The sequence below is a fragment of the Vitis riparia genome, chromosome 3 (genome assembly GCF_004353265.1).
Source record: "Vitis riparia cultivar Riparia Gloire de Montpellier isolate 1030 chromosome 3, EGFV_Vit.rip_1.0, whole genome shotgun sequence".
Lineage (NCBI taxonomy): Eukaryota > Viridiplantae > Streptophyta > Magnoliopsida > Vitales > Vitaceae > Vitis > Vitis riparia.
Genome location: NC_048433.1, coordinates 11338422 through 11357657, shown reverse-complemented (window position 1 = coordinate 11357657; position 19236 = coordinate 11338422). Strand labels below are relative to the sequence as shown.

At 34.0% G+C, this 19236-nt stretch overlaps 1 pseudogene; it reads right to left on the bottom strand.

Moving 5' to 3' along the window:
- Window positions 1-11997: 11997 nt before the first annotated feature.
- On the bottom strand, window positions 11998-12627 carry LOC117910948 (annotated as a pseudogene).
- Between the last annotated feature and the right edge of the window lie 6609 nt (window positions 12628-19236).

Below are 19236 nucleotides of genomic sequence, written 5' to 3'. Positions count from 1 at the left end.
ATTTAGCTAAAATAGTATTTCATCTATGTTGCCTATCCCTAAAACACTCAGACACATTCTATTTCAAATTTTGTGGCCCTCCAATGCCCAACATAGCTTGCTTTATTTCTCAAGAATACATATATATAAGTTGCCTTATATGTGCTTTCCATGTTATCACTAGCTAATAGAAATTCCTAAATTTCACTTGGATTCTTAGCTAACTTCCACACCTTTGCACTTTACTTCCATGCGTCAAAACAAAATTAGGTCCATACACCTTGTCCCTGACATCATACACTTTATCCTTAAGATTTCAATTTTTAATGTAGTTACCTAGAGAAATGGCATGGTAAATTCCTTCTTAATTTTTGAAGTTCATCTCTATTAGGATAGAGTCCTTAAAAGCATGACATGATGTAATAAACTCTTGGTTTTTATTATTTATTTAATAATATTCCAGTTCACTTTTATTTATCATTTTTCCATGCAATTATATCTTGTAAGCACTCTAACCTACATATTTTACATTGTACGTGACTTGGGTGCATTAGGAGTTGTACGGAAAATCCAAGTCATGGGTTCCTTGCAAATAGGTGAATTGTTCACAGTTGGTTCATGGGTCTAGGCAACCCATTAGAGGTTGTAGTGCACCACCTTCTAATAAGAGGGATAGTTGGTCTTGGCTATTGGGATGAGTTTCCCATAGTGAGTGCACTAGTGTGTATGGTTGCACATTGGACATGACTTATGGTGAGTTATGACTTAAGGCTATTAAGTAGTCATGACTTCACCAAGTTGCTTCATTGTGTTGTCTCTCAACCTTGAGAGAATATTGAACTTGTGCTGAAGTTAGCAGTGGCTTTAACCTACGGGTAAGATCGTAAGCTGATCATATATTCCCTATGGATTGAGTCACTATTGATGGAAGTTGGTAGCAATAACTATTCTCAACAGAGGCACCATGATATCTCTTAGGATTGAGACAATGTGCCCCCTTAGGTGATCCTAAGAAGGTTTTATGGAAACTATGACCACAGTACTTTCTTAAGTGGAACTTGACATAGGCTCTTTTAGAGCTAAAATATATCAATTGAACACACAATAGGAGGACATGTAACTCAAGGATGGTAGAGGTAGTATTGAAAGGATGATAGCTTTCACCTTGTTAGAATATGAACACCAATTCATAGGGAGACTGAACACAATGGATAACATGTCACAGACCCAAGCACTTGGTGTCTCATTGTTATTTACATAGAATACTGGAGTTCAATTGATTCTTTGTAGTAAGATATTGAATCAACTTCATAATTGGATTATGAGGGAGCCAGTATTCTTATGGCTACTAGTGGTCCCTGCTCTGAGCTCATATACCTTGTTGGCATGGGTTATGAGGGTCAGATTAGCTCTAGGTTCACTTTTGTGTATAAGGGTGTTTTGGTAATTACGTAATATTGCATAAGGGTAAGTGAACAAGGCCTTTAGATTGTGCTAATTGATTAATTAGTAGACCCTATTGGGTTAATTAATTAATTAGGACTCGTTTTGGGCTAGATTAAGTGACCCTAACCCTTAGTGGGCTCAAATCACTTAAGCCTAGTAGGAACCGCTATAAATACCCCTTTAAGGGTTAAGGTTCCCATAGCTTTTTCTAGAGAGTCGTCTTCCATCTCTAGAGAGAGAGAGAGTCATAGCTTCCACCATCCCTTCCATCTCCACCGAAAGTGTGTCAAGATCAAAGTTTGAGTCATCGGGCGGAAGACTTTGGGTTTATGAGATTTCTACGATTTTTTTCTTCATCTTCACCACGTGGATTTGATTCATGAACATCCGAATTTGAGGTATGGTTTTCGTTAGCACTTTCAGAATCATTTAAAGTTTAAAAATGCTATTTTTCTACTGTACATAGGATTTAGAAAAAACCTAGGATAGTTATGCATGTTCCTAAACTGATTTGGGCTCGGGAAATTGAGAGATCCAGGTTTTTCCCATCAATTGGTATCAGACCCATAGGTTAGTAATTGTGCTAGAACCATTCTAGGGTGTGCTAACTTGCTTTTGTAGGGTATTTGTTTATCCCATGGCTAAGGGATAATTAATGTGCGTTCTTTATTATGATATTGTTATAATACGATGGTTATTATTGTGATTGATTTTTATTGGGGATGTAATAATTACTTGGATCATTATTTACATTTCCTAGATGGGTTGTAAGCCTCATAAGAGGCATAGGATTTTTGTTCTTTTGTAAAAATCCCGTTTTTTTTTTTTTTTTTTTTTTTTTTTTTGGGTCTTAGAATGATATGTAAACTCCAAATCTTTTGAGTATAAGCTTTTTTTTTGTAAATTTTATTTAGTTATTTATTTATTTTTATCCTTCTTTGTAACCTATGGAGAGTATGGAAGCAATCCAAAGCATCACAAAGTGTTAGTGCACGTACATTCTTTTACCGAAAAAGAGAAATTTTTGCAGAAAATGGTAGTCGGAAAACTTAAGTACCAACTCTCAAGTTCTGAAATTTTGCAATAGCTCTCAAGCGGTGATATTAGTGCTTGAGTGCCTTGGGTGCTCAAGTAGTGCATCCAATGGTGGTAAGCTGCATCCAATGGAGACATCATCTAGCGCACCAAAAGTGCTTCAAGTGTTCTTCAAAAAAATTTGGTGCTTAAGCGCTCATGACGGTTGTTTGGCATTTAAGGCAATTTTTGGAGATCTTCCAAAAAAGTAACCTTATTATGTTGCAGGTACTTTTCGTATTTTTGGATTCTTAATAAGAGTCATGACCTGCTTAAAGTAGGCTTGATTCTTATGATACTAGGACACCTTGCATAGATATACGTAGTTTGATAGCACTACTTTTTGCAAAATTAATTACCATATTTGCCTTGAGTGCTTAGTTCATTTATTAATGCATGGAAATATTTTGTTTATTACAAGAATCATGTCTTATAATCCGATCAACCTTATTCTCACTGATAATAAGTTAACTGGACCTAATTATGTTGACTGGAAAAGAAATATGGATATAGTGCTCATAGTAGAACAACTAAAATGGGTAACTCGGGAGGTTGCTCTACCCATTCCCAATGAGTTTTCCACGCAGGAAGAGAAAGATGCTCATTCCTAGTGGTAAAAGGCAAATGAGAAGGCTTGTTGCATCATACTTGGGTCTCTTAGTAATGTATTGCAACAACAACACATGGGCATTGCCACTACTTATGAGATTCTCTTAAATCTCCAAGAGATGTTTGGTGATAAGGGTAGGCTAGCTAGGCAAGTTGCTCTAAGGGCCATCATGAGCACTAAGATGACAGAAGGAACTCCAGTTAGAGATCATATGATTCGTATGATTTCACTTTTTAACTAGATGAAGATTCTTGGAGTTGAAATGATGGGGAAACCTAGGTTGACATGATTCTAGAGACTTTACCGGACTCCTTCAAGCAGTTTAAGCTCAATTACAATATGAATAAGTAAATGATGAGCTTGCCAGAATTGATTAAGGAACTCCAGATGGCTGAGGGGATTCTCAAGGATCCTAAAGGTGTTCACATGGTAGTAAAAGAGTCGTCAGGTTCTTTTTGTAATAAGAAAAAGAAGAATTCTTTCAAGAAATCCAAATAGGGAAAGAAAAGAGCAAGGGCAAGTGCTTCGTTTATGGCAAGAAAGACCATTGGAAGAAAGAATGCCCTAATTTCCTGAAGAAAAAGGAAGATATGTCTCATTCACTTTTAGTTAAATCTTATTTAGTGGTGGATTCCACCAATTCTTGGTTGATAGATTTTGGGGTCATTGACCATATTTGTAATTCATTACAAGGGTTTGAACTAAGGAGAAGGTTAAATGAAGGAGAGATGTACCTGACTCTAGCATCTACTACGAGGATAGTTGTGCAGGCAGTGGAAGATGTTACCCTGGTATTAGAGAATAATAAGTATCTAGAACTCAAGGATTGCCTTTATGTACTTGACCGAAATTCTCTATTGTACCAAAAAATTTAGCCTTTTTACGTAGCAACTTTGGTCAAGAAAAACTAGAGAAAGAGTCATTACGACTTTTGTAGTATTCTGGGTATCGTCCTCAAGGATTGACTTGTGGAAATTGTCAATACTAGAATAAATGAATTGCTTTTGTTTAAATCTTAAAGTGAAAAATAATATGTGAATAATGCGAAACTAAGTAAAAGAAATTAAATTAATAAAAAAAATGAATATTGATTTTAAATTTGATTGATTCAAGTTTGGGGTTTTCCAAAATCCAACCTAGGGTATAAAAATTAGAGAAAACAATGATCTTTTAAGTAATATGATCTTAGGGTTTTGGGATCCTTGGTCGCTCGCGATCAAGTTGAGTTCTATAACTCAAAATTGCATCCGAAACTTAATTTTTCCTTTTTAAAACAGATTCCTAAAACCGTCAAATGAATTAGATTGATTACTAGTTTAATATTTGTCTTTTTAACCTTTCCTACTCCTTATAGCTTTGTTTTGGTGCAAATAACGATGGGAAGACAAGGATAACTAATGATAAAGAATTACCAAGAATCACTAGTATCGGGTAATAACCTATGGTATCATTCCCTAAACTAACTCACAAAGATAGGATAAAAAAATTTGATAAATTTTCACCCAACCAATAATTAATCTTATTGTTATAATAATTTACCCATTGTCCTTATAGGTTTCCTAGCCCTTAGGTTTTCATGCTTCAAGCCCCAAGTTGGCTTTTAGCCTTTCATGGGGGTGATGTCACATTCACAATCCATAATAGGGTAAAAATCCATAATTTGAATCAAAAGAAATTAAAACAATATATTTAATAAAGAAGAAAAAGAAAACAAACCAAAGTTTTCGTCTTCTTCCACTTTCAATGTCAAACTCTCTGGAAAAAGATCCAAGATTCCTCAAACCTAGAATTGAGAGAGTTTATACAATATCATCAATTACCTAACATGTGGCACACTCTCATTGGCCACTTATTATAAAATAATTTCCTGAAAATGATTAAAAAAATAATAAAATGGTGATTTCTAGTCGTGTGAGGTCCACTTAGGGCGGATGAAGTGCCATATATGCAATTCCCGAGGTAGAGGAGGCAAAACATCAAAGTGGTAGTGGGTGAATTCGAAATTGGTGTCATTTCAAAGTGGATTTCGAATTCATAAGTTGAATAGATGCAATTCCTGAGGTAGAGGAGGTGGAACATCAAAGTGGCAGTGGGTGAATTTGAAATTGGTGTCATTTCGAAGTGGATTTCGAATTCATAAGTTGAATTTCGAAATCATTTCGAAATGACCCTCCAGCTTGGTGCAATTGTCTTCAAATGGCCATAACTTCTTCATTTCAGCTCCGATTTGCAAACCATTTGAAGCATTGGACTCCCAAGCTTCGAAACAATATATAGTATTTATACAATGGACTCCATAAAGTCCTCTAAATTTGTCCTCAAAGTCAGAATATATAATGCCATCAGATTTTTGAGTTCTAAATTTCCATGCATCTGAATCTTGCTTCATGCCTCATTTCCCATGTTTTCTTGCCTTCTTTCTTACTCTATAATGGTCATTTCTCATCTTCCAAATGCATTATATCCTCGTCTTGCCTTTCCTTCCGATCCATGAGTCTTGACTCACTTATTTCCCCATTTAGCCCTTTCTTGATATTTCAAAATCTAAAGTGATTCAACTTGCACCATTTTCTTCCCTTGAACCTGAGATAAGTCTCCAAAGTACAAATTAAACTCATGGCTAGGGCCTTAGCATTGATGTAGGTCAAGTTGGGTGATTTTAATGTCTTTTGGTGCACAAATCACATCAAATATGTGCCATTAGAGCACATATTTTGGCTCCAATCAGTACTTGAGTCTAGAAAGAATTTAATTTCAGTTTCTATTTTAAATAAATCAAATTATTTAGTTTATTTCAATAAAAATGTTTTTATTAGAGAGAATGATTTATTTATTGGCTCAAGTATATTGGTTGACAATTTTTTTTTTCGTATTAATCCTATATCATTGTTATCTATTGTTGAGAATAATCATGTCTCACTTAAGAGGAAAGTACCTAGAACTAATTAGACTTATCTATGGCATCCACGCTTAGGTCATCTTAATCTAAATAGGATCCAAAGACTAGTCAAGTCTGGAACATTACACTCATTAGTTCCAGAAGATCTTCTAAGATGTGAATCCTATATAGAAGGTAAAATGACCAAGAACCCCTTTATTGCTAAAGGGGTTAGAGCCAAAAAATGTTTGGAGTTTGTGCATACTGATGTGTGTGGACCTTTTAATGTCCAAGCATGTGGAGGGTATAACTATTTCATCACCTTCATAGATGATTACTCTAAGTATGGTTATGTTTACCTTATGCATATGAAATTTGATGCCTTGGATAAATTTAAGGAATTTAAGGCGAAATTGGAGAACTAGTTAGGTAAACACCTCAAGACACTTCGATCTAATCGAGGTGGAGAGTACATCTCTAATGAGTTTGTTCCTTAAGGAGCATGAGATTATATCCCAATTGAATGTTCTTGGTTTTCAACAACAAAATGGAGTGGCAGAAAGAAGAAATCAAACTCTATTGGATATGGTGAGATCTATGATGAGTTTTTCAACACTTCGCACATCCTTTTGGGGATATGCCTTAGAAATTGCAGGATATCTTCTTAATCTAGTTCCATCTAAATCAATACCTTTAACTCCTATGGAGATGTGGATGGGACGTAAACCTGGTTTACACCATGTTCGCATATGGGGGTGTCCAGTACATGTGTTGAAACCAAAGGTAGATAAGCTAGAACCAAGATCAGAAGTTTATCAGTTTGTTAGGTGTCCAAAAGGAACTAGGGGTTATTACTTTTATAGTCAAGTCAACTAGAAGGTATTTGTGAGTACAAATGCTAGATTTCTAGAAGATGACTATATGATGAGTAATAATGTTAGGAGTAAGTTCAATTTGAGAGATCTAGATAAGACTCCCACAACAACACATAATACTATGGATCCAGTACCAACCATTCATATTCTAGTACACCGGTACATCGTCATAGTTGGAGGGTTGTTGTACTACCAAATATATTAATGTATTTGGGAGTTTTTTTGAGGCCGTCCCAATGGAACATGAGATTGATCCCACAAATTATGATGAAACAATGAGTGATGCGGATGCACATCTTTGGAAAAAGGCTATGGAAGTAAAGTTAGAATCTATACATTCTAATCAAGTATGGGAGCTTGTAGAAGCACCTGAAGAGATAAAACCCATAGGGTGTAAGTGGGTCTACAAAATGAAAAGGGGAGTAGATGGAAAGGTCAAGACTTTTAAGGCTAGGCTTGTAGCAAAGGGTTATAGTCAAAAACCTGATTTTGACTATGAAGAGACCTCGCCAGTGGCCATGCTCAAGTCCATCAGAATACTCTTATCCATTGCAGCACATCTTGATTATGAGATATGATAAATGGATGTCAAGATTGCATTCTTAAATGGAAATCTTGATAAGAGCGTCTATATGATGCAACCAGATGGTTTCATAGAAAATAGTAAAAAACATATGATATGCAAGTTGCATAAATCCATTTATAGATTAAAGCAAGCATCCTGCTCATGGAATAAAATTTTCGATTAGGTAGGCAAGACCTTTGACTTTGATCAAAACAAGGATGAACCTTGTGTGTACAAAAAAGTGTAGGGAAGCATGGTGGTCTTTATGGTCTTGTATGTTGATGGCATTATACTCATTAGTAATGATGTAGGACTATTGTCATCAATTAAGATCTGGTTTTCTACTCAGTTCCAGATGAAAGATCTGGGAGAAGTACAGTATATTCTTGGGATTAAGGTCCTTAGGGACCACAAGAATAGGAAACTAAGGTTATCTCAAACTACCTACATAGATAAACTTTTGGTCAAGTATGTGATGTAGGATTCCAAGAAAGGTTTGTTACCTTTAATGTATTAAATTCCTTTCTCAAGATTAATGTCCTAAAACACCTGAGGACAAATAGTGCATGAAATTAGTAGCCTATGCCTCTGTAGTGGGTAACCTTATGTATGTGATGCCACCTACTAGACCAGATATTTGCTTTGCAGTGCGTATGGTAAGTAGCTATCAGTTTAATCTAGGTTTAGAACATTAGACAACTATCAAGCATATACTTAAGTATCTTAAGAGAATGAGGGATTAAATGTTTGTATTCCAAAGTGACGAGTTAGTACCTAGAGGATATACATATTCATATTTCTAATTTGATGAGGATTCTCATCAGTCTACCTTTGTTTTTATTTTTCAGTGGTGTGGCTATTAGTTGGAGATGTGTGAAGCAATCTTGTATTGCTAACTCCACTATGGAAGCTGAGTACGTTGCAGTTTCTAAAGCAGCAAAGGAAGCCATTTGGCTTAGGAAGTTCCTCATGGAACTTGGGGTCGTACTCTTAGCTGTACAACCTAGGATATTATTTTGTAATAACAGTAGGGCTATGACACAATCTAAAGAACCAAGAAACCATTGAAAATGTAAACATATTGAGAGGAAGTATCACCTGATTTGTGAGATAGTTCATAGGGGTGATGTAGTGGTTGAGAAGATACCTTCTACGGATAACCTGGTGGATCCCTTCACCAAGACATTGACAGGAAGAGTTTTTTATGGTCATATGGATAGCATAGGTGTTAGATGTATACCTAGTAAGGTTTAGAGGTATGATGCTTTGAGGGCTAGTGAGAGGTCATTAGGATAGAGCCCTTAAAAGCATGACATGATGTAATAAACTCTTGGTTTTTATTATTTATTTAATAAAGTTCTAGTTCATTTTTATCCATCATTTCCCCTTACATTATATCTTGTAAGCACTTTGCCCTATATTTTTTGCATTGTACGTGACTTGGGTGCATTAAGAGTTGCATGGAAGATCCAAGTCATGGGTTCCTTGCAAATAGATGACTTGTTCATAGTCGGTTCATGGGTCTAGGCAACCCATTAGAGGCTATAGTACACCACTTCCTAATTGGAGGGATGGTTGGTCTTGGCTATTGGGATGGGTTTTCCATGGTAAGTGCACTAGTATGTATGGTTGCACATTGGACAGGACCTATGGTGAGTTATGACTTAAGGTTATCAATTAGTCATGACTTCACCAAGTTGTTTCATTGTGTTGTCTTTCAACCTTGAGAGAATATTGAACTTGTGTTAAGGTTAGTAGTGGTGTAGACCCTCCCCCGATCCATCGACTGGCACGACTCGCGATTAAAAAAATATGTAAGTGTAAAAAAATATGTAAGTGGAGAAAAAGTGTGATTTTTGAGTTTCAGAATATCCATTCTCGATGAGGAATGGTTTTATTTGGAGTCACCACTTACTTTTATTTATTTTTAACGAGGAAAACAAGTAAGAACAAAACCCCTAAAAAGACTCCTAATTTTTTTGGAAAAACTGTTTGCGAAAAAACTGGGTCTGGGGATTAGGTTACCTATTGGGAAGGTACGGTAAAGACCGTAGCACCCTTTTAAGCCCCTAAAAATGGGTCTCTACTAAATAAGGTGAAACAGACATGACAATTAACTAGGGGATCAATGGATACCAAAAGGATCATAATTAAAAAAAAAACAAGTCATGATAACGAAATAATAAACAAAGTGAGGGTGAGAGCGTACCTTAGCAATTGGTAATAAAGCGTTGTTATGAAAATAAGGTTAATGTACAATGATAAGTATAAAACATCTCGTACAAAATCAATCAAAACCAAACAACATCGATTGCATAGTTCACTTGAATTATTTTCGAAAGAAAGGTTATGAATCTTGGGCCCCCACCAAAGCCGAATTTATTTTGTTATGAATTAATTCTCATAAATTCCAATATTTTAGAATTATGAAAACTTATTCATTTTTTTTTAAAAAAAAATTGAAAGCAAAAGTTTTGGAAATTTAAATTTGAAATTTGAGATTTTGAAGATGGCATTAAAAAAAAAAAAAAATTGGAAATCAGAATTTTTTGAAAATTTTGATTTGAGAATTAAATTTTTAAAGAATGGGATTTGGAATTTTGGAAATTAGTTTTGATAATTAATTTTTTAAGAAATTAGATTTGGAAATTTTAGAAAACTATTTGAGAATTGTATTTTAAAGATTAAGTTTGGAAAATTATTTGAGAATTAAATTTTTAAGAAATTAAATTTGGAAAGCTATTTTGAGAATTGAATTGTAAAGATTAAATTCAAAACATTATTTTGAGAATTGAATTCTAAAGATTAAATTTGGATAATTATTTTGAGGATTGATTACTTAATAAACCGAAATGACTAGAATATAATAACATGGAATTAATTTAACTAAGAAACTAGAATTCTAAACACTCAAGAACTAAACAAGACTAATAAAAACAATAATTAAATAAATAAAAATAAAAATAAAGCTATCAACTTAGAAACACAAATATAATGACATGGTATTAATTAGGCTAAGAAACTAAAACTCTAAAACACTCAAATTGAACATTTATGGATCAAAACTAAAATTGTCATATTTAAAACACGAGAACAATAACTTGCAATTGACTAAATTAATTAACTAAAACTTTTAAAACTCAACTAAATATTTATGCATCCAAGTTAAAAGAAAATAACAAACTTGAAACACGAAAGCAATGATTTAATTGACTAAATTAATTAACTAAAACTCTAAAAAAAAAAAAAAACTCAAGTAAATCTTTTATGGATCAAAATTAAAAGAAAATGACAAACTTGAAATACAAAAACAATGATTTAATTGACTAAATTAATTAACTAAAACTCTAAGAAAACTCAACTAAATATTTAATGGATCAAAATAAAAATTACTAAACTTAGAACATGAAAATTATAATATGTGATTAACTAAAATTCTAAACAAAAATAAACTAAAAATTAATGGACCAAAGGCTAAAAAAAAAATAAATAAAAAAAACTTTGAAACACAAAAAATTCAAACATGTGATTAACTAAATTAATTAACTAAAACTCTAAATTGACTAAAATAAAAATTTATCGATCAAAGACTAAAAGATTAACAAACTTGGAACATGAAAATTATAATATGAGCTTAACTAAATTAGTTAACTAAAATTCTAAAACAATAACAAACTAAAAATAAAATGAATCAAAATAACAAAGTTTGCATTTTTGGAACTTACCTTAGCACGTGTGTTGACTTTTCTTTTTAAAAAACAAAAAGAACCTCCCTTACAACCCACTGTGTGCGTGCTGTGCACAAAGTGACCACTTCCTTCCTAGTTTCAATGCATGTAAGTCACTCTCATGGTGCATGGTGGAAGTGGGTGCAGCCCATGGAAAGTGCGTCCAGGTAGCCTCCATAATACATGTTGTAGTGTGGTGTTTCTATTTAAAATAGGTGCAGCCGTAAATGGCATCCACAATGGAAATCCTTCAAGGCGGCATGGCATGTGCGTGTAAGTGTTGGAGAATGCCAATCTGCTGCGTGTGGAGACTCAAAGTGGCAGCCCCCTTCTCTATATTGATGGTGCAGTTGATTCTTCTCTTTTGAAGGCGACGCGTGTGCTCCAAGTGTGCTGGAAAGTGGTAGCCCACTTTCCCCAATGCGATCACTCCCTTTGTGGTATTCCTGACATACATTTTCTACAAGCAATAGTTTTTTTTTTCCAATAAACAATTAGCGTATCAAGAACAGGTCCTACAGATTTAGCAAACTCCTCTGGCAGGGACTGTATCTGTTCTGCACCTTTATGCTTTGAACAAAAGCCCTCACGTTTCCATGTAGTCACATCCCCCTCAATTCGGTCTGGCATAGATTTAAATTCACCCAGAGCCTCTCCATTTGCTATCTGATCAGTTATAGCACTACCCATGTCAGAGCTCTCACTATCATTACTTAGATTTTAGGTGCCTCTCACGAGTGCTCCATGATTACCAACAGTTGAATTGTCAGATGTTGGCCGATGCGATGACTGCTTTGCAGTTACAGGCTTCAAAGTAGACTCCACTCCACTCCAACCCCTGCTTAAGCATGACTATTAGTCGTTAAGGGCTCCTCATTGGCAACTGGAGTTTTTGTTGTGCCCCTTTGGTTTAGTCCATCACTGGCGTTAACTTCCACTTCACTCCCTTGAGGTGGATGCACTCTGTTTTACTCATACAGTTCCAACATTTGATTGCTAATCTCCTCCAACTGGCATGGGGTGACATCAAATTCTTGCCACTAGACCACCTCATCATCAAATGGAAGCTTCACTTTGAGAAACTTGGTAGCAAGGAAAATGGCACCTGGTGCTATGTGGTCGGGCTTAAATTGTGGGCAGAGTGATGTCCTCAGCCCATCATTGATAAAATTCCATGCAACTTGAGCAAGAGCAAAATTTCATACAACTTGAGCAAGAGCAAAATTTCATGCAACTTGAGCAAGAGCATCCTGTGCGGCTTTGAATTTTTTTTTTTATTGCCTCAACAAGAGGTTTATATGGGTGGCGAACATTGAGGTCAAGACCTAAAGTTGTTTTTGTTGCTCATATATTTTCTTCTGTTTGATCTTCTGGACAACAGTAGGATCCTTTTTATGAATTATTTCATAGGAAACAAGGATTACATCCTTCAGTGGGAGTGGAGTCTCTTCAACCTTCCCTGCGAGGAGCATGCATACTGTGACGATGTTAATGTAGTAGAAACTCCAAAACGTTTAATCATGCATACACTAATGATTGAAAATGCGACACAGAGAGCTAGAAACAACCCAAATATCTGAAGTAGCCTTGGAGGCAAAACCCTGGATTGATTTGTTCTGATTGTATTTGCAGGATCTTCCCCTTTCTCAGTCGACAACGCCCTTGATTGCATATTGATAACTCTCCGGTTTCAAAATTCAGTTTCTGGGTATTCTGTTTTCACTAAGATCAAATCCAAAAACACCCCACCCTCTTTCTAATCTGAAACAGTTCAAATTCTCGTCAATCATCAACTTTTCCCCTGAAAACTACCAAGCCCAGATTCCTAAATTGTATATCTTATAACACAAACGGTGAAAAGGGTACGGGTTCCACCATTTGGGTATTGGGATTACCAACTAAAACTCTTTGCCTTCAATACAAAGAAATGTTTTAGAGATCAAGGCCAGAATCATTTTAAATAGAAAAATTGAGTTCTTATCACAGGGGTGTTAGGCAAAGAGAGATTTCCCAAGAATCAAATAGGTCTGGCACCAACAAACAGAGAGATAAAAAGCATCTAATAGACACCGTACCACAGAGACAGTGGTTTCAGGATGAATTAATGAGGGGGAAATTGGTACTTGGATCTTTCAATACGCAACATGAATTGCATCATAATGGAGTTGAATGAGAAATGGACTGATCAGTGAGAGATGGTGTGGTCAGGGATAAAGAGAGAGAGGGATGGCGGACAGATGCCGAGAAAGAGAGCCCAGAAGAGTTGGAGAATATAAAGAGAGAAACTCTTCGGCGAAAATTCTAATCGTCCTACCCTCTCATGTAGCAGTCTGCCCTCTAATCTATCATCCCAACGTGACTTTCCTCCTCTCTCATGTCTCCCATCCCTTCTCCTTCCTTCTTTTCTTTTCTCTCAAGACTTCCCCACTGAAAATAGCCTCTATCTCGCCCCCATGCAATCAAGACCCCTCGGAAACTTCCCCTTCCCTCTTTTCCAAACATCTTTTTCTTTACCACTCTTTTTTTTTTTCAAAAAACCCACCTTTCCCATGCAGTCCATCGACTTTTTATTTATTTATTTATTTTTTAAGTAAATAAAATAAAATAAACATTAAAAAAAGAAATAAAAAATTAAAATTAAAATGAACAAACAAAATAAAAAAATAAAAATAAAAACATAAAATAAATAATAATAATAATAATAATAATATAATAATAATAACAAAATTAATAAGATAAGATTACTAATCACATGAAGTTTTCTGAAAATAAATAAATAGAAGAATCAATAAATAAAGCAAGAAAACAAATAAATATCAAATGCATATAAACAATAACCTAAATATTAAACCAAAACACAAATAAAAAAACAAAATATCAAATTCATAGGATTAAATGTCAAAAATTCATCTCAAGCAATCAGAATCAAAACTGAGCCAATTACCACCTAATCTAAAAAATAAAGCAATCAAGAAATTAATCTTAGGGAATTAAGCCAAAAAAAAAAAAAACATCTAAGTGACCTAGGTGAAAAAAAGCCTAAGTGACCTAAGTGGAAAGTGCCAAGGTGAATTAAGTGGAAATTAAACTAAGAAGGTGTCTAAGTGATAAAAAAAATGTGCTAAGTGACCTAGAAGGTTTAGAAAAGTGCCTAAGTAATGTAGGGTGATTAGAAATATGTCAAGTAACCTACGAGTGTACCTAATGGGCCAAGTGCATCTAAATGGGCCTAGGGTGCCACAACGGGCCTAAGGTGGTGCCTAATGAGTCATCAAGGAATTATTGTAAAGTATCAAACGGACACGTAATAAGACATGTGCTAGTAGGACAAAATGGAGGGTCTACAAGTGGCTTTAACCTATGGGTAAGATCGTAAGCTGATCATATATTCCTTATGGATTGGGTCACTATTGATGGAAGTTGGTAGCAATAGGTATACGCAATAGAGACACTATGATATCTCTTGGGATTGAGATAGTGTGTCCCTCAAGTGATATTAAGAAGGTGTGTTCTTGGAAACTATGACCATAGTAGTTTCTTAAGTGGAACTTGACATAGGCTCTTTCAGAGCTAAAATATGTCAATTAAACAAATAGGAGGATCTGCAATTCAAGGATGGTAGAGGTAGACTTGAAAAGCTAATAGTTTTCAACTTGTTAGACTACAGACACCATTTCATGGGGAAACTAAACATAATGGATAGCATGTCACGGACCCGAGCACTTGGTGTCTCATTGTTATTTACATAGGATACTAGAGTTTAGTTGATTCTTTATAGTGGGATGTTGAATCAACTTCATTATTGGATTATGAGGGAGCCAGTATTCCTATGGGCCCTAGTGGTCCTCGCTCTGAGCTCATATACCTTGTTGACAAGGGTTATGAGGGTCGGATTGGCTCTAGGTTCACTTTTGTGCATAAGGGTGTTTTGGTAATTATGCAAGGTTGCATAAGGGTAAGTGGAAAAAGTCTTTAGATTGGACTAATTGATTAATTAGTAGTCCTGTTGAGTTAATTAATTAATTAGGACCCATTTTGGGCTATATTAAGTGACCTAAGCCCTTAGTGGGTTCAAGTCACTTAAGCCCAATAGGAAGCCCTATAAATACCCCCTTAGGGGCTAGGGTTCCCATATCTTTTTCTAGAGAGCTGTCTTCCATCTCTAAAGAGAGAGAGAGTCTTAGCCTCTACCATCCCTTCCATCTCCACCGGAAATGTGTCATAAGATCAAGGTTCGAGTCATTAAGTAGAAGACTTCGGGTTTATGAGACTTCTACGATTTTGTTTTTCATTTTTACCATATTGATTTGATTTAGGAACATCCGAATTTGAGGTATGGTTTTTGTTAGCACTTTTTGAATCCCTTTAAAGTTTAAAAATGTTTTTTTTCTACTATGCATAGGATTTTTTTTAAAAAAACTTAGAATAGTTATGCATGTTCCTAACTTGATCTGGGCTTGGAAGAAGGAGAAATCCGAGTTTTTCCCATCAATCTCTCCTATGCAGTGCTTAGACCCTAGGCAAGCGTTTTCGGCATTTGCTTTTCCTTTTCTCTCATCGATTGTCTTATCTGTTCACTCAACTACTTTAAGCAATCATATCACTTTTTTAACAAACTTTCTCTTCACAATTCCTCTTTCCACTATTAGAAAAAGTTAATTTCTTAATGGTTTTTTACACAAGTCAAAACATTGCCTTCTAATGTTCATGTGGAATCTTGATACATTATAAGCATCATTTGTCAAATATAATGATAAATGAGTATGATTTATAGGCAACCTTGACACTCAAAAATTGTCAATGCTTGTCTTCATTGACATTTCTAAAGCAACAAAGTTGTTGTGAAAAAATGCATCCAAAATTTATTCATTAATATTTAATAAAAGTGTCGATATAAGTTGATTTTTTTTTTAAATGAACATCTATTGATCTATTGCTACATAGACTATTACTTGTGACCTATTGGTATGCTATTTTTAGAACTTGTAAATTTACTAGTTTATGTTCATAATTCGATTAATTTCCAAAAGAATAAAATTTAAGAAGATGAAAGAATTATCCTAATATATTATTGAAAATTTACCTATTTTATCAAGTTCATTATGACTTATAAAATTTGTAATTAATAAAATTTATCCTAAAAAATTTATAACAAAGTTTCAAATTTTCAAACTAGTATATTGAACAAATAATGAATGGAAAGCTGAACCCAATGACAAAAGTTTACTTGTTTCCAACTGCATGTATAAGAGGTGCAACAAATTCCCAAGGTATTGATAGCAAGCTACAATTGAAAGCTAAAAAAATTTAGAAACTAGAAAAAGTAGTATAATGAAATTCTATGTTAGAAAATTTGTAGGCAATGGATATCATGGTATATGGAGTTTAAATTTAGCCCATACAAAAACCTCCAACATCCAAACTCTTAAAGGATGATCTAGCAAAAGTGCCAAAACATTATAGCAAAATTGTGTTATTAATTTCATAGCTAAAACCCTCCTATATACTTCCTCCATAAAATAATTCAATGGTGATGAGAGAAGAGAAAACTTAAAAACTCAAAGATTTAGCACTGTAGTAAGTTATTTACAAATAGTAAATGTGATTATAGTAATCGTGTAGACCCCTAGTTTTACCCTTAAGAGCACAACACCTACATATTCGTAAAATTGCATCTATTTTCCCCTTATTTTGGTGTGTGGAGATTGATTTAGGAATCCTCAAGTAGTGCAAAATTTCGATATAGGAATGATCTTTGTATTGGAATTGAATGCTCAAGTCTAGGAAGTGTTGAATTTTTTCAACCCTTATCAAATTTGTATCAAAATTAGGGTTCTTGTATCAAAATTTCACCACTTCAACTTTCCACACCACTTGGTGTTCTTTAGTTGTTTTGGGCTTGAACATATTCCAACCAATTCAAAATCCATCTCTAAATCAAGATTTGCATTGATTAAAGTTAAAAAAAAAAAAAATCAATTTTTACAAGCTTTATCAAAATCTGGAGTTTGTATCAAAGTGGTATTGATTTGATTCGTTAAGAAATTCCTCAAATCTAAACTTAAGTTTGATATCAAAATTGTATCAAAATTGGTTCTTGTGTTGAAAATGGTATTATGAGTTGAATCCCTTTTTAATGCCCTGTATCAAAAAATGGGATTAATGTTTGACATTTATTTGCAGGGTTTTTGTTGAAATTTTGATACCAAGGTTTGCTTGTAGAGGTATTGAGGTGGAATTTGACACCATTCATAAGCTTGAAGAGGTATCTAAATTTTGCATTTTCGATTTTGATTATTAAAATGCATGCACTATATATTTTTCTCTAGCATCTCTACTATAGGATTTTTCCTAGTTTTTGTGCATCTCTAAGGAGTTTGACAAAAACCTAACACTTATAACTTAATAGCTTAAGTTGATTTTAAGTTAAATTATTTTTAAGTTGTTAATTTAAAATGAATTACTTTTAACTAATACTTACCTTCATTAATTATAACTAATATTTACTTTCTTCAATCTTAAGCAATAGATTTATTTGTTAAATATCCATATTTAAAGTATTATGAAATATAATTATAAAATATTTACTACAAAAGATGAGTCATGGATATGGAATCTTGGTTGTAAAATATACCATTACTAGACATAAGTAAATTAATTAGGTAAAAAAGAATTGAGATTAAAAATAAATTAACTATTTTGACTTAATACTTTAGATTGTGATATTATATTATTTTATCAAACATGCCTAATGTGCCTAGTGACTTAAATTAAGTGATATTTAGTCACTGAATTGATTTACCAAACATCCTCTAAGTCTCCCTCATGCATATTTTTTTCTCCACCTTGCTTTCATCATTCTTTGATCTTTGGGCTTACCTTCATGTTTGCATAATTTGTGCTTTTTTATTCTCTTTTAATACATTCTTTACTAGATAAACATACTAGTGCTCAAACAAGGGCGTGCCATCTATTCAAGCTGTCAAGGACTAATTAACGCTTGAGATTATGCAAAATACTTGGCTTATATAGATAGAAAAGACAATTTTGTGTGCTAACCCCCCTTAACCTAAATATTAGTAGTCTCTACCAATAAAGAGAATAAAAACATCAAACATATAATCCATTTTTCCCAACCAACTCAAACTAGCATTGCCTAAGTCATTCAAACGAAAACAAAATCCTAAAGAAATTCGAACTCTTTTGGCTTGAATCAACCTAAGTCCTTGTGCACTAGGTTATCAAAATATAGGAACTCATGTCATAATTGTTTAACATCTACCCTAATCCTCATAAGATTTTTATCACTCATTCTATTAAAACTCATGTGCTATGATAATTATCCCTTAATTGTGGCTTTTAAAAGAGTACCTCCCCTAGTTGTGTTTTAAACTTGTTGTACATCCCTTAAGGGGGAGGTTCACGGTCTCCAATCCCTAGCATTTCACATTGAATCAAGATGATCTTCTACACAATTAATTCCTTTATCTATCACCTTTGCCAAACAAAGTTCTCTAACCCTCAACTACTAAATCCCCATCAACCATCTCTAATTCACTCAAGAAGCTTTCCATCCATCTTCATTGTGTTGGTCCTTTCCTTGCATTTGATAAGTACATGGTTAGTTGGCCAAAATGATAGAAAATTTTAGGTTCTATTTCCTTTATTTTATTAAAAAGCTACCCGTTATCATCTCAAAGGACAAAAATGTTTCTTTTTTTTTTTTTTTGTTCTAGAGAAAAATAGAAGGAAAAAGAATTTATTGGCATCATTTCTAACGTGTCCATTAGAAAGGTTGTTAAAATCTTCATTCAATCAATTGGCATTTTCTTTTCCTTAACTTACAAAAGCTTGCCCTAGATGAGGTTCATTTTATTTTGGAGTTTTCTAATCAATACAAATTTGAATACACTTGCATTTTGCTATTCTAAATGCTTGGGATCAAGGCTTATGTCTCTTCCACCCATATCTAATACCAAAAAAATATTTTTTTCTTATAGTTGTTTACAACGATTGATTACTACTCAAAAAGTGCTCTTTTATAGCTTGAAATTAACTTTTTTAAACACTTTTGAGTAGTA